This window comes from Rhinopithecus bieti, unplaced genomic scaffold (genome assembly GCF_001698545.2).
Source record: "Rhinopithecus bieti isolate Rb0 unplaced genomic scaffold, ASM169854v2 scaffold_12512, whole genome shotgun sequence".
In the NCBI taxonomy this organism is placed as follows: domain Eukaryota; kingdom Metazoa; phylum Chordata; class Mammalia; order Primates; family Cercopithecidae; genus Rhinopithecus; species Rhinopithecus bieti.
In genome coordinates this window covers 527765-545186 of record NW_016807354.1, presented here as the reverse complement: position 1 = coordinate 545186, position 17422 = coordinate 527765, and the positions used below count along the sequence as shown (strand labels likewise).

General features: G+C 37.0%; 1 long non-coding RNA gene across 2 annotated transcripts in view; it reads left to right on the top strand.

The window, feature by feature from the left end:
- Positions 1-38: 38 nt before the first annotated feature.
- LOC108535416 (uncharacterized) overlaps positions 39-17422 on the top strand; it is a 28502-nt gene continuing 11118 nt past the window's right edge. For both annotated transcript variants that reach the window (XR_001887224.1, XR_001887223.1), the window contains exon 1: positions 39-382. This is a non-coding gene — a long non-coding RNA (uncharacterized LOC108535416). The remainder of the gene's footprint in view (positions 383-17422) is intronic.

The following is a 17422-nucleotide window of genomic DNA, read 5'->3' as shown; positions in this document are numbered from 1 at the left end:
GAAGCGAAGCTGCGCGTGCGCATCCACCGAGTCCGACAAGGAGGGGGCAGGGACGAGACGTGGGAAAATGACTACGCGTCACACGTGATGTCGCGCATCCGACAGGCCCTTTCCAGATGGCAACAGGCCTGAGAATGAATCTGGGCGAGCTGGTTGAGTCCATGCGTTTGTGCTTCCTCTCAGTCAACTTTCGCTTACCATGGGGGCGACTCTTGTCCGTCGTCGCCTCACCTGGAAACTTGTCCTGCCGGCCCAGTTAATGGTCCCCTGTACCATCCCCATCCTGAGTGACTACTGAGCAGCCGCAGGGACTTGGGGTTGCTCCGTGACCACGTTACTCAGTTACCTTCTTGTTCCTTGGAGAGGCGGAGCAGAATGGCCCGTGAGTGCAGTGTACTTCAGATTCCTGTGAAGGATTATGAAAAAAATGGAAAAAGTTAACTTTCATTTGAAGAGCATCTGAGATGGCGTCCCAGATAAGGAGGCACTTGAACTCCTTAGAAGTAGTGTATTAAGTTATTTTGAGACTTTAGGAGAGTGCCTAGGTGATTCCTAAAAATCCCTTTATAATGTGAAAGTAACCACTTGGTAGCTCCAGAAATTGCTTGGCACATTACACATACTATTTCATTTAGTTATCACAACGACACTTAGGTGGGAATTGTTACTGTTTTCGTTTTATAGATGAAGCAGAGAAAGGAAGAAAGATACCCAAAGTTATACTAAGGACAGAGCCAGAAATTGTAATCTTGGCAGTCTGGCTTCAGCCTATATGCCTATTACCTAACATTACAAACTTAGATCCTGTTTGAAAAGGTACTTGAATGATGGATGGGACCCATTGATACTTGTACAAACCAAAATACTATTTTTTTAAATGTACAATGCTTAGCTGTTATTTTAAAAAATGATTATTGTTTATTTCTGTTAAGAAGCATTGTGGAACCAAGAATCATCTTTATAGACAAAAGTTCTTTGTCTTTTTCATTAATTCGAATAGGGAGAAAACGATAAGCCCCCCTACTTAGTCAAATTGATTATTTACTTAGTAATTTTCTACATAAGATAATGTCAAGGAACCCCAAGTATGGTGTGTGTGCGTGTGTGTGTAGAAGAAATGGGATAGCTACTAAAAAGAGTTGTGTCGAGAATGATAGGTGTGTGTAGACACAATTTTTTTCATTTGGGTGCCTATTGCAGGTTAATGGGTTCCCCCCTCTTTTACATATTTTCATCTTTATTTTTTGTAATTGTCATGGTTCTTGTCAGAGGATGAAGGGATGCAGCCAGCTCCCTCTTTACTTAGTATTATAATCCATTTGATTATTTGGAGATCATCTCCTTTGAGACTTTGTTTGCATATGGATTGTAGTTGTCTTAACTTCCTACTTTTAGTGCCCAAAGATACCCTTTGGGCCTTTGATTTTGAGTAATTGTACTGATTATTATGAGGCGAATGAATTATAAGTAACAAATACGGGGAAGTTACAAAGAATCAAGAATCTCATAATGTTATGATAATGGCTCCAGTTTGGTGGTTCATAGCTTCCTCTGCCTCCTTGTGACCTTTGCTTTCGTTTTTTTCCTCTGAAGTGTGGCCCTGGTAGAGAACAAAGATCCTTTCTCGCCTCAAATGGAAAATATACATTTCTGAATATAGTACATGTTCTCATAGCACTCTCCCTCATACATTATTTCTTCATACATTTTAGAAATAAAGTCCAACTCATTGAATTCACTAGTTTTTGAAATAAGGTAAATGGTTTTTCCTGGTCTCAAATAGCAAATGGGAGCAGTGCTGGGAATTTTATGTTTTCTACTGCTATTTTTATTGACCTTACAATTCAAACGAAACTTTCACAAAACAGTGCTTAGAAGGCATAGTCCAAGGGTTACAATTCAAATACCCAAGAAAGCAGGGTTATAAACTTGAGCGTCAGGATGATTGAAATACATTAGGAAGTTGTGGGAACAGTGTTAAACCTGAGGTAAATACCCACCATAAAAGACCTAAAAGAAAAACTGCCAAACCTGACTGCTTTGATTTGGTAGACAGGCTGTTAATTTACTGCCTTGGATATAGCCATCTGGATAACTTTACATCTATTGGAATGTATCAGATGTAATAGATTAAGGCAGTAGATTTTGTACTGAATAGAAATTATTGTTTGCTATCCAGCATTCTAATGTCCTTCTGTATAGGAAGGAAGCCCTATGCCTAGGGCTTTTAATCTCAAGAAAATGAGAAAGACTCAAAGTGTAGGAATTTTTCAGGGCATTAGAATGCATGTACGGTATTACCAGTCCCAGTGGCGGCAGGCCAGTGTGGCAAGATCCATACATGTCCTTACTTCATTCTTTGCTATTATTTCTTGCTTCTTTTGTTTTCCAACCCTGATTTTCCAAGCTTCCTATAGATTCTGTGAGGAATATTTCCATGAACACATTTGAAGACATAGCTAGAAGGTATGTCTGCAAGCCAAGAGAGAAGCCTCAGAAGAAACCAAATCTGCTGACACCTTGATCTCACAGTACTAGCCCCCAAAACTATGAGAAAATAAATTTCTGTTTTTTAAGCCACCCGGTCTGTGGTACTTTGTTATTGCAGCCCCAGTAAACTAAGACAGACTCTGATTGATAACAGACCAAACTATGCTATGGGTGGTGGGCAGAGACAAGACTACTAGTTTATCTAAGTACATTTTTGTCATAAGGACAGGACTAATTTTGCCATATAAATTGTTGATCTGTTTTATGGGTTGAAGCAGTACATATTAGGAAGTATTTTGATTTAAATAGTGAATGCTTCAAAATTCTGACAGGTAGTCAGTCTCCTTTAATACTTTTTTTCCCTCTGAATTAAGATATTACAAAAGATTTGCCAATGTTTCAGTAAAGCATATAAAATGTCTTTTACCTTGTCAGTTTGAATTTCAATACTGTAAACTTTCACTCCAGCCTACACTGACACAAAATTTTCTTAAGTGGGTGACTTAAGTGGGTGAATTCTTGTTTCTATTTGAAATATTTCTTGGTGCCATTATGATAATAGTTATTATGGCATTTGTCAAGAAACCAAGATGTATGATTTCCAAATATTTTTTGCCTCATTGACACTGAAATTATTAACAATGATTTAAATCAACCATGTCATTTCCCTAGTAATAGTTTTCTAATGGCTTTTTATGTCTTTCTAAATGCAGCATAAGGGATTCCACCTCTTCCTCAGCCTATAACATCTGCTTTTTATCTTCTGTTATTTCAGTTCTTACTCCTCATTTTAGGCCAGCTTTTCCTATTCCCCACCTTCATATTCCCTCGCTAATTTTATATGCCTTAGAACTTTTCATAGTCTTATGTATGAGACTATGAAAAGTATGAGTCTTATGTATGAGACTATGAAAAGTATGAGTCTTATGTATGAGACAAGCACAAATGCATGGACCCCCCCCCAAAAAAAAGAAACCTATCTACCTTCCATCTAGGTATCATAACTAGAAACTTTGGTGAATCATCTTTGATTCTTTTTTCAACCTCCAAATCCAGTCAAGTCAAGTCATAGTGATTCTACATCTTAAGGATCCTCTTTCAAATTATTTCCTTCCTACTTCACTATCCTATTTCAGGGCCCCATTTTTCCTTGGACTATTGCAAGTGCATCTTGTTTCTCTTGATCTAATTTCTTCAATGTATGGTATTACCAGTGTTACATACCAGTATGTATGGTAATACATACAAAATTCTGTGAGACAGGTCTTTTCCAGCAACAGATTATTCTGGAAGTCCTGGAGGGGGCCAGCAGTTGTCACTAGCAATTATAATTTCTTCACAACGCATTACTCCAAAAGTAAATTTTCTAATATATGAATTTGATAGTGTCACCCTATTTTGTAACTTCTTTGAAGACCTCCCATATACATATATATAGGTTTTAATTTGCATTGATTATTCTATAGCTATAATAGTTAATTTTCCTGTAATAAGCATAAACATTTTTCGTACATTTATATAGTCTTAGAAGACAAAATCAAAACCCTGTAAGGAATTTTTTTTCTTCTCAGTAAGTTTGTAAACTGAGACATGATATTTTATTCTGTTTTCCCATAACATATTGCATATTTTCTTAAATATAGGTGCTTAATAAATATTTATTTCAGTGGTTCTCAAATTATGCTCATATGAAAGAGTTCAGTAGGTTGGACTAAGATGATCAACTAAATTGAATGATGATGTATTTCTAGTTAACAGAAAATATGCATGTTTTCAATTTTAAGCTTTTTTCCCTCATAATCATTCTTAAAAAATTAGTAGATTGCTAGCGTTTTTCAGCTAGCAGCTTAAAAAAAAAGAAATAGTAATGGATCATATATTTCATGTGACTGAAAAACTTGTATATTCAAAATAATGTGGGGACATTTATGTAAAATATGGTCTTATGTTACAGTCTTTTTGGTGAAATTAAGTTTATTAATATATTTTAAATTTTCCCATATAACACTGCAAGTTCCAGTTATTTGCTACCTGAAAACATTTCAGAACTACTGTTTTAATGGATTGAATACCATCTTACCTTATAGCTGGATTTAGTGTCATTTATCCTTGAACCTTAAAACCTTTGAAGTGGGAAAGTTGTTCCTAAAAGAACTATCAAATTAGTTTCTTATTTTTTCTTATGAAAGCTAATTTTCTATTTCTTTTTTTATGGCACACTGTATAAAAGGTCATGTTTTAGAGTCAAAATATGTGGGTTAAATTTCTTCCCTTCCGCTTATATGAGTGACTTTAAGCAAATTGTTGGACACCTGTAAGCTTTACTCTTCTTATATATGAGGAATAATACTGTTCCTAGCTAATAGAGCTATTGGAAGGATGAAATGATACAATGCATGTAAGTCACTTATTAGAGTACTTGGGACATGTAAACACATAATTAGTGGATACTACTATATAATTCAGGTCATAGTGTAAAGAAACAAATAATCCAGCATTGATACATTAATTTCTAAATGAACTTACTCCAGTATATATGGAGAATATAAAATCAAGAGATTGGGTGACTGAATGTGGGAGCTGAGGGGAAGAAGTCAGAAAGTAGAAGAGGATCCAGGTGGCAAGCATGGGCAAGTGATCAATGTGGGTGCCAGGGAGGTTACATAGGCCATGATTGGAATGTGTGGCCAGGGCAAGAAATAACATATCTAGTTTTGGCTCTGCTGAATTTATGGTCCTCGTGGGTCATTTATGTGGCAAAATCCAATGGTATATATTTGACTTGTAAACTCAGAAGAGTTTAGAACATGGGGGCCAATGGGAATGGATCACTTTGAGAAAGATTGTAGAGAGTCAAAAAAGAATAAAAACGTGAGGAACAATGTTTAAAAGGTAAATACAGAAAAATAAGTTTAGGGAGGAAAGTGAAAAGAGGCAACTGTGGCAGGGACCCTAGGGAGAAGAAACTTTCGGGTAGTAGAGTATCAACAGGGCCTGGTAATTTTGCCTTGAGTTGGCTTAAAAAATATGGCTACTTACTTATTCCAAATTAGGATGAATCATACTGGACATCCAATTTAAGACATGGCTATCTCAAACAAGTGTATATTTCAAATTCTATTGACCTATATTTCTTTTCTTATATATATGGATACTGTCATCTGCTGATAACGCATTTTTGAGGGGTCTTTTTTGTAATTATGACATTGTATTTAAGGTATTGTTGCCATTGTTCCCTTTTTGGGTATATTCTTCCTACAGGTCTCCATGTGGCTGGCTCATTTTCATCCTACAGATATCAGCTCAAGTGGCAATTCTTCTAAACAGTTATCCCTGACCATTACATCTAAACAACTTCTACCCTCTGACCCTAGTTAATATCTATGTCATCACGTGTTTCACTCCTTTAATTGTAGATTTATCTTAATTTGTAATTACTTTGTGTTTTTATGTCTTCATTTCTTACTTGGGTGTCTCTTGTCCCAGAATATAAGCTTCATGGGAGCAGGAACCTTGGCTCTTATCAGGTGCCTAATGCAACCTGTCTCTTAGAGCTCAATAAATGTGCTTTTAAAAATGAGTGATGGCTGCCGGGGCGCAGCGGCTCGCGCCTGTAATCTCAGCACTTTGGGGGGCCGAATGTGAATCACTTGAGCCCAGGAGTTGGAGACTAGTTTGGGCAACATGGCGATACCCCGTCTCTACTAAAACCACAAAAATTAGCCAGGCCTGGCGACACATGCCTGTAATCCCAGCTACTTGGAAGACTGAGGCACGAGAATAGCTTGAGCTAGCTAGGAGCGGGAGGTTGCAGTGAGCAGAGATTGCGCCACTGCACTCCAGCCTGGACAAGGAGCGAGACTCGGTCTCCGAAAAGAAAAAAAAAAAAAGAAGATGGCTGAGAACTAGAGCTGACTGAGAGTTCTTGCCCCATTTGTGCTATAAGAGTGTATATAGTTTTGGTATTTATCTTATATTTTGAATATGCATTTAACAAAAGCTTCTGTGCCAAGAGGTAATGATCACTCTGATACTTCTGGGGATTTTTCCAATAATAATGGTGATGTGCTGTTTGTCCCTAAGTCTAAGATTATACAATAAAGGAACAAAATTAATAGATGGCACTTATAAGGATAAATGTCTTTAACTAGGTGTATGCATACATTTGTAGGCACCTTTTCTTTGAGTTCACCTGATGATACCTCAGCTGCTTATCATGGAATGTGGGTTTGTAATAGTGGGGAATACGAAGTGCGCAATATGGAAAGGCAAACGTTCCTAATATATTTACTTGTGCTGTGGACTCGAAATAGCACTTTGCCTTCTTCAATGATGCAGATTAACAACACAAAATGAGAAAAGATTTCAAAAATTCTGTGAGACAGGTCTTCTCCGGCAACAGATTATTCTGTAAGTCCTGGAGGGGGCCAGCAGTTGTCACTAGCAATTATATTTTCTGAATTAAATAATGGAAAATAGTCTGAAACATTTATTCATGTTCATACAAAGACAAAAGGACAAAATGTTTGAAACTGAATCAGTCCTAGAATCATTCACGACGTATAGGTTAACAAAGATATGCCATCAGTATATGCAAGATAATGTGGAACCATAGTGGATGAAATGACTTCCCACCAAGGGAAGTCAGAGAGAGCTTCGTGAAAGAGGTGCTGTTTGAACTCTGGAAATAGGAGTTTCCCTAGTAGAGCAGAGAGTAGTGGGTATTGTAGGCAGAGGAAATAGCATGTGCAAATGTGTGAAAGTACATGGCATTTTCAGGGAATGACAATGATTTAGTGAAAATTTGTTGAGACATTTGACAAGATGAAGCTAAAACATATTAGGATCAGATTTTAAAGGGCCTTATATATCATTTTAAAGAGCTTGGACTCTTTAAACTGGTTACTGGTGGGCCATTCAAGGTTTTTATAGAGATATATGATCTCAGATCTATATTTTAGCCAATAGAAATCTGACAAAAAGTAAATTAGAATGGGGAGAGCCGAGACAGGAAAATCAATTATTAGGCTACTGCAGTAGAGTTGGAGAGGAATGATGACAGCCTGTACGAAGATGGTAATGATAATGAGAAGAAAATAAATTGAGAGTTATTTAGAAGTCATAAACAGTAGGGATAAATCCATATCAAGGGATATGAGAGGTAAGAAGGAGAAGTAGGAATTGAAGATGATTCATGTTTTCTAACGTGGGTAATTGGGTTGAAGATATAAAGAGCCAAATTGGAGCAAAGGGGAAGAAAAACAGAAGTTTAGTTTTGGACAGGTTGTACTGGCTTTCTACGTGAAGATGTAGGATAAGCAGTTGAAAATACAAATATGGGTTTGGGAAAGGGATCGAGGCTAGAAACTGATTTTAGATTCATCTATAATATAGATGACAATTGAAACAATGGGAATAGTTGAGAACACCCAGGGAGGGTGAATAAGATGATAAGAGGACAGAGGTTAAGACCCTTAAGTAGCAGCAACATTCAGGAAATAAAATGTAGAAGTTTGTGGTAGTATAAAATATGTTCATAAATTAATTGATACTCTTAATAGGTGGAGCTTAATTCTCCTCCTTTTTAGTGTTGGGCTGGATTTAATGGCTTACTCCCAATAAATACCATTAAAGCAGAAGTAACAGTGTATAATTTCTATGGCATAAAAAGTACTGTAGCTTTCTCTGTCTCTCACTCACTCTCTCTGTCTCCCTCTCCCTCACTGTTCAATCTGGTGAAATCTATTTGTCATGTTGTGAGTATACTCAAGCAGCCTGTGAAGAGATCCATGTGGTGAGGAGCCAAGGCTTCTTTCTAATAGCCAGTGAGGAACTGAGACATCTATAAAAAGCTAGCGACAGACTAAGACCTTTACCAACAGCCACGTGGGTGAACCATTGTGGAAATGAATCCTCTAGCCCCACTCAAGGCTTTAGATTATTGTAGCCCCAGACATTATCTGACTGTAACCTCATGAGAGACTCTAAGCCAGAAGGGTGTTTTCCCTTTCCCCCAAGACATTTCTAAATTCCTGACCAACAGAAACTTTGAGGTAATTAATGTTTGCTGTTTCAAGCTACTAAGTTATTGTCTATTTAATTGTTATTATTACTATTATTTTTTGAGATGGAGTTTTGTGCTTGTTGCCCAGGCTGGAGTGCAGTGGCGCAATCTCCATTCACTGCAACCTCCACCTCCCATGTTCAAGCGGTTCTCCTGCCTCAGCCTCCTGAGTAGCTGGGATTAAAGGCTTGAGCCACCAAGCCCAGCTAATTTTTATATTTTTAGTAGAGACAGGGTTTCGCCATGTTGGCCAAGCTGTTCTTGAACTTTTGACCTCAGGTAATCCACCCACCTCGGCTTCCCAAAGTGCTGAGATTGCAGGCATGAACCATGGCACCTAGCCCTGTTAAATTATTTTAACTTTTATTTAGGTTCAGCGGTACATGGGCAGGTTTGTTATACAGGTAAACTCGTGTCATGAGGGTTTGATGTATAGATTTTTGTCATCCAGGTACTAAGCATAGTATCTGATAGTTACTTTTCTGGATTCTCTCCCTCCTCCTACCCTCCAATCTCAAGTAGGCCCAGTGTCTGTTGTTCCCCTCTATTTCTATTGGTTCTCATTATTTAGCTCCCACTTATAAGTGAAAACATGTGGTATCTGGTTTACTGTTCCTACGTTAGTTTGCTAAACATAATGGCCTCCAGCTCCATCCATGTTCCTGTAAAGGACATGATCTTGTTCTTTTTTATGTCTCCATAGTATTCTATGGTGTGTATATACCACAAGGTCTTTATACTGTCTGCTGCTGATGGGCTTTTAGGTTGATTCCTCGTCTTTGCTGTTGTGAACAGTGCTTCAGTGAACATTCACGTGCATGTGTCTTTGTGGTAGAACAATTTATATTCCTTTGGGTATATACCCAGTAATGGGATTGCTGGGTTGAATGATAGTTCTGCTTTTAGCTCTTTGAGGAATCATCACACTGCTTTCCACAATGGAACTAATTTACACTCCCACCAACAGTGTATACACATTTCCTTTTCTCTGCAACCTCACCAGCATTTTTTTCTGACTTTTTAATAAAAGCCCTTCTGACTGGTGTGAGATGGTACCTCATTGTGCGTTTGATTTGCACTTCTCTAATGATCAGTGATGTTGAGCTTTGTTCATATGCTTGTTTGCCACATGGATGTCTTATTTTCAAAAGTGTCTGCTCATGTCCTTTGTCCATTTTTTAATGTAGTTGTTTTTGCTTGTAAATTTGTTTTAAGTTCCTTATAGATGCTGAATATTAGACTTATGTCAAATGCATAGTTTATAAATATTTTCACCCATTCTGTAGGTTCTCTGTTTACTCTGTGTATAGTTTATTTTGCTGTGAAGAAGCTCTTAAGTTTAGTTGGATCCCATTTGTCAATTTTTGCTTTTGTTGCAATTGCTTTTGATGTCTTTGTCATGAAATCTTTGCAGGTCCTATGTCCAGAGCAGTATTGCCTAGGTTGTTGATATGGTTCAGCTGTGTCCCCACCCAAATCTCACCTTGAATTAAAATAATAGCCACATGTCAAGGGCGGGGCCAAATGGAGATAATTGAATCATGGGGATGGTTTCGCCCATACTGTTCTCATGGTAGTGAGTAAGTCTCACGTGATGGTTTTACAAAGGGGAGTTCCCCTGCACAAGGTGTCTTGCCTGCTGCCATGTAAAATGTGACTTTGCTCCCCATTCACCTTCTACCATAATTGTGAGTCCTCCCCAGCCATGTGGAACTGAGGGTCAGTTAAACTTCTTTCCTTTATAAACTTCCTTTATAAACTGCCTTTATTAGCAGCATGAGAACAGACTAATGCTGTTGTCTCCTAGGGTTTTTATAGTTTTGGGTTTTGCATTTAAGTCTTTAATCCATCATGAGTTAATTTTTATATATGGTGTAAGGAAGTGGTCCAGTTTTGATCTTCTGCATATAGCTAGCCAGCTATCCCAGCACCATTTATTAAAGAGGAAATCCTTTCCCCATTGCTTGTTTTTATCAGCTTTGTTGAAGATCAGATGGTTGTAGGCAGGCACCCTTTTTTCTGGGCTCTCCATTCTATTCCATTGGTCTGTGTGTCTGTTTTTGTACAAGTACCATGCTGTTTTGGTTACTGTAGCCTTGTAGTATAGTTTGAAATTGGATAACACGATGCTTCCAGCTTTGTTCTTTTTGCTTAGGATTGCCTTGGCTATTTTGGTCCTTTTTTGATTCCATATGAATTTTAAAATAGTTTTTTTCTAGTTCCATGATGAATGTCATTGGTAGTTTAATAGGAATAGCATTGAATCTATATATTGGCTTGTGCAGTATGGCCATTTTGATGATAGTGATTCTTCCTATCCATGAGTGTGGAATGTTTTCCCATATATTTGTATCACATCTGATTTCTTTGAGCAGTGTTTTATAATTTTTATTGTACAGACCTTTTACCTCTCTGGTTAGCTGTATTCCTAGGTATTTGATTCTTTTTGTGTCAAGCCACTAAGTCTTAGGATAATTTGTTACACAGTAATAGATAATTAACATGAAGACACTGAAGAAGAAAAGACAAGGAGTAGAAGGGAGATAAGGAAAGAGTTGTGTTGAGAAAACCAAGAAGAAAGAGTTTTCAGAAGAGAAATGGTGTCGAATGCTACAGGAAAATGATCTTGATACAATTGAAGAAGCCCTTTGGGTGTGGTTAGAAGGACACTGGTGGCTTAAATGAGATCAACTTGATTGGAGTTGGTGGTGATGGAAGCCGTATTATAATAAGTAGAAAAATCAAATAGAATGTGGGAACAGTAAATACAAATGACTTAAGGATATTGGCAGTTAAACAAAGTAGATTGTGGGAATGACAAAAAGTAGGAAAAGATACATTTAAGATGGTGGGGAAGCTTGAATGTGTTTATAGATTGAGAAGTTGAAGGCATCCTAGATGCAGAAATTGTAACTGAATTATTGACAAAGCACAATCAGGGAGGCAAAAGAAAAGATAGAGACCTTGGGGAGAGGTGTTCTCCTTTGGAAAGTGGAGAAAGTACCAGTGTCTGTGAGGTAAGAGAAAATAGAGTATGAATTGACAAAAATATAGGTATTTGTAGGTAGATGTAAGAAGAGGTGAGTTTCTGTCAAGAGTTGACTGTTTTTATTTTTTATTTTTTGAAGTGGTCATTGACTAAAAGTAAGGGGGCAGAGATTGTAGTAACTTATGAACTTACTGGGATGCATTCTGAGCCAATGTAAAATCATCTTTCCCTCCTTTTGATCTATCTTTCCACAGTACCTTTTCTCTCCTTTCCTTTCATCTCCTATTGAGTACTGCTAGAGAAAATCATCCTAATTGGTGTTTTTGATGTATTTAAATATATCCTTTTCTATGTGTTCTTGTGAGAAAAGGACTTTTAAAAAAGGAATATACTACTTTTATTAGAGGAAAACATTTTGTTACTTCATTGAGGCCTGCAGAATGGTGTGGAAGAAGTAACATGTTGATTCATGACTGAATGCCTTATTGAATAATATAGCCCGATTTTCTGTGCGATTTTCTGACGCCTATTTATTACAGAAGATAAATGGCCTGCTAACTCACAGTTTATTACCTGACTTACCTGCAGTTTTTTTTTTCTTTTAACCAACTACAATAAACATACAAGTAAATTGGAGGGAGAATTGGGATATATTAATTCAAATATCAAGTGCAAACAAGACCCGAAAATCTACATAGCAAATGGTATCCTGCAGTTAATGGTCTCCTTTTCACATTGTAGGGCAAAAGTAGCACACACAGATTTGGAAAAGCCATTGTGTAAAAGGAGACTAAATAAATGCAGCAAACCTTATTTCAGGACTTTGATCAAGTTATTAACTTCCTATGGAAATGTAACAGATCCTCCAAATGGAATACATTTCCAATGAAAATCAGGGAAGTTTTCTGACATTTATGTGCAAATCCAATTTGTAATTCGTGTTTTACTGCCATATGTCAAGGCTAAAATCAAGATACACTTTTGTCGGTTAAATAGAAGTAAGTTTTTAAATTGCTGTAATATGAAAAATAGTTTTAATGGCTATTTGTGATATCTTTTCCTAGATAACTACAAGAACCATATAATGAGTTAAATGTTTCAAGGTGTATTCACACGTCTTACCTAATATGAGTTCCAAAAACCTGGTTTTGACGGTGTAGTTATGATAATCTCTGTTTTTGTTAGAAAACTGAGGCTTACATTAATTGTCTAGAGTCACTTTTTAAGTAGAAGAGCCAGGACCCTCTTCCTACTTCAACGTCCAGGCTTTTAAATCATTAGGTAGCACAGACTTTACTAGTGTTTGGTTTTCAGTTTGACCAGTATTTATCAACTTTCTTCTTGATACTCTGCTTGATATACCTTAGGGAAATTGTTTTTTTAAAAAAGTGATTAACTTATAACTGCAAAAATTTTTGTTTTGTAGTTTTAACTTAGAAAATTATATATTTTCTGTCCATAAAGTTTATTTAAAAAAAAACTCCAGTTTTTGCATACGATATTAACTTGTGATATTAACAAGACGTAACAGTCAATTTTGCTGATTTCAGATATTAAATTTCTTAATATTAAAACATCATTTTACTATGTAGGAACTGTGATTCACCATTTTTACCAAAGGGAGTGGGGAGTAATTTTCTTTCTTATTTGTATGGCCAAGCATTTTCTATACATACTTTAAACAATTCTTAAAATGATCTCCTTCAGCAAGATTTTTCAATTGCCCCCCCCCTTTTTTTTTCCCTCAAAGTCGTCTCTGGCAAACACTGCATGACATCATATTTATTATCAAATCAATCAAGTATTGTCTTCTCATATTTTACCTGCCTGAGTCTTAAGTTTTGGGTTTTATCCATATGCTTTTTTTCTGAAGAAATCTTATTTCCTCTCATGGCTTTATCTAATAACTGCATGTAGGTGGTTCAGAAATGATTATATGTAGACTCCTTGGTTTGATTCCTGAAGTAGCAGCTCCTATTGAATCAGTGCCACTTGCCAGAGTCTTAAACGTGCTCAGCCTTTATGAGCTATTCCAAATGGTGGTTAGTGAAGCCTTCTCAAATAGAGTTAGTTATTTTCCTTTTTATAGTCTCACATAATTTGTTCCTATATTTGCATTATAGGTATTGTATGCCATCTATTTTCCTATTTATCTCCCTCATCAGACTGGTTCCTCAAGGGTAGAGGGCCCATGTCAGAGTCACATCTGCTTCTCCTCTCCTCTCATAGTAACTGGTACACACACATTCAATCCATACATTCATTGAATAAATAAATGAGTATTGAGCAACTATTCCTTTTGTATTAGTTCTCAATGGCAATGTAATGAATTCCCCGAAACTCATTGGTTTAAAACAACAAACATCTATCATCTCACACTTTTTGTCTGTTAGAAATCTGGTCTTTGGCTGGGTGCGGTGGCTCACGCTTGTAATCCCAGCACTTTGGGAGGCCAAGGTGGGCGGATCACGAGGTCAGGAGATCGAGACAATCCTGGCTAACATGGTGAAACCCCGCCTCTACTAAACACACACACACACACACACACACACACACACACACACACACACACACACACATTAGCCGGACGTGGTGGCGCATGCCTGTAGTCCCAGCTACTCGTGAGTCTGAGGCAGGAGAATGGTGTGAATCTGGGAGGTGGAGCTTGCAGTGAGCCAAGATTGCGCCACTGCACTCCAGCTTGGGTGACAGAGAAAGACTAAATCTCAAAAGAAAAAAAAAAGAAAAAAGAAATCTGGTCTTGGCTTACTGTGACTTCTGGCTGCAATCAAGGGGTTGCGAGGGCTGTGATCTTATCTGAAGGCTTGAATAGGGGAAGATCCACTTCTAAATTCACTTGAGTGGTTGTGGACAATATTCAGATCCTCATGGACTATTAGACTATCTTAATCCATTTTCCAGCTGTTTTCTATTAAGAGAGACATTAAAGAGGTTTGAAAAAATGTGAAACAATGCTACCTTTCTTATTACTTTATTTTCTGGAAAATATGGTTATTTTCATAAGATAAGCTATTATGTAAATAGAAATGTACTAAACATGTCAACCTATTTAATAGGTTTACTATTGTTATTTTAAAATGAATAAATATTAATGAAACTTTTCAGAATTAATTTCTAATATGGCAAGGATTGAGAGATTAACTCTCATAAACAGAAGCTCTTTGGTTTCCCAATATTTTTAAGAGTTCAGAAAAAAATGGTCGTGAGAACAAGTTTAAGTGCAGCTGTTATAAATGGTAAGCAATGAGTTGATCTCATAGCCTGGGTGACTGTTCTCATTTGAGCAGGCCAGGTTTGTCTGTCTGTCCTGAAGAGGTGAAAAAAAAAACTTTAGGTCTACTTCCCTTGTTTGCAGAGGCAGAGCCATTCATTTCAATAGGTAGTCTTAGTCTATTGCCGCTACTGTAACAAAACACCACAGACAGGTAATTTATACATAATAGACTATAACAGAAATTTATTTCTCACAGTTCTGGAGGCTGGGAAGTCCAAGGTCAAGGCACCAGCCTCTGGTAAGAATTTGCTCTTTGCTTTCAAGATGGTGCCTTGTTGTTGTGTCCTCACATGGCAGAAGAGACAATGCTCTGTCCTTACATTGCAAAAGAGATGAAAGGGCAAGAAAACTCTGTGAAGTCTCTTTTATAAGGGCATTAATCCCATTCATGATGGCAGAGACCTGACTTAATCACTGCCCAAAAGGCCCAACCTCTAAATACCATCAACTTAGGGTTTAAATGTCTGTATTTTGGAGGAATACAGACATTCAGAGCATGGCAAGTGTTCTTATCAAAGTCATGCTTGTGGTCTTTCATTGTGTGGTTAAGATCAGTGTTGTACTGCAGCTTGCCATTTGACTTTTGACATTTTTTGTAGCTAGTATTGGTTCATAAAAGTGGATTGATAAATTTTCAGAAATTGTGTGCCCCAGCCATGAAAAAGCCATTATTAAAAAACTAAATTATTCAAATGTACAAGAAAATGTTTTGTATTGTTAACAAAGGTAATACATACCAGCATTATCCATGCTCTTGAGGTTATGTCTATTGTATCTATGTAGTAGAAATATTACATAATTATGTGCTACTGCACATCTCTTTCCAACTCTGTGCTCAGTGATGTCACATGGTTAGCTTAAAATCAACTGCAATGGGAACATTTACAACATGGAAACGGCAAATCCTACAAATTAGAGTTATTTTTTCTTCCTCTTTCCCACAGAACTCGTTGGTTAACATACCACTGAATATGATCATTTTTTGATACATTGAATTTTGTTCCTCTGATGTTTATACTCCCCTTCATTACTGGTAGAAAATTTTGTCTTTCTTCTTTCTCAAGACAAATTTTTATTACTTGATAGAAAGGAGATGTTACTTGCTAATAGCTTGTCTTCTTGGATTTTGTTTAATGGAGAGAGCTTCTGAAAAATATTCAGGATAGAGGAGAAAGCTGAATTCCTTTGATGGAAATGAGTGAGGGAAGATAAATTCCCCAAAACTGAGACTAGAGCTTTATAACTACCAAGAATAGTGGTGATCCACGCTGTATTCTCTGACAGTACCCGCAGGAACTGGCAAGACAGTTGAGTGGTTTAACTTTGTGTTTCTCCTGGGCCCAGGGCAACAGGACTCCCTGCTTTGACAAATTTTCCTGCACTGACGTTTGACATGGGATGAGCGGAGCTGTCTTCCTTTAGGGACTGACTGTATTAGTCTGTTTTATGTTGCTTATAACAGAATACTTGAAACTGGATAATTTGTAAAGAAAAGGAATTTATTTCTTATGGTTGTGGAGGCTGAAAAGTCCAAGGTTGAGGGGCTGCATCTAGTGAGGGCTTTCTTATTGGTGGGGGTTCTCTGCAGAGGCTCAAAGTGACACAGGGTGAGGATGCTGAATGTGCTAACATTGTAGCTCAGGTCTTTTTTCCTTTTCTTATAAGGCCACAAGTTCCAATCCCATGATAACCTATTAATCCATTTACCTTTTAACCCATTGATTCATGAATATATTAATGTATTTATGAAGGCAGAGCCCTCATGACACATTCACCTCTTAAAGGACTCACCTGTCAACACTGCCACATTGCGGATTCAATTTCAACATGAATTTTGGAGGGTACAACTATTGAAATTATAGTAGGGACTAAGTGACCTTGGAAAATGAGATATCAAAGGAGAACATGATAATGCAAGGTGAAAGGATGCTTGTGACCTCTTAGGACCTAGGTTGAATTTCCTGCTGGCCTGTGTGATGGACACTTGGAGTTGGAATTAATTTGATTTAAATAAAATAAAAGAAATTTGATATTTCTTGCATACCTGTTTATAGTTGAAAATACCATTCATACCTTTTTTATCCGTGAGGGTTCTCCAGTGAAATAAAATTAATTAATTAGTTTCTTTAGTTTCGAATTGCTTCATGTGTTTTTAGGGGCTGATGAGTCTGAAAATGTGTAGGGCAGACCAGAAGGCTGGAAATTCAGGCAAGAGTTGATAATGCAGTCTTGAGTCAGAATTTCTTCTTCTCTGAAAAACTTTGGTTTTGCTCTTATAAATCTTTTATTATTATGGTTACCTGTATATTTGCTTTTATCACCGTAGACAAAATAAAAAGGATATCAAAATGTCCACAAGGAAAAAATAGAAAGAATAAAAACATCAAGCATTTGCTAGTGCCAAGTTTTGTAAACTAAAATCTTTTAAAAACAGATTTTTTAAAAAACAAAATTGTATTTACTTAAGGTATACAGCGTGTTTTTTTTTTTTTTTTTTTCAATAGCTTTTGGAGTACAAAGTGGCTTTTTGTTACATGGATGAACTATATGGTGGTGAATCCTGAGATTTTAGTGTACCCATCAC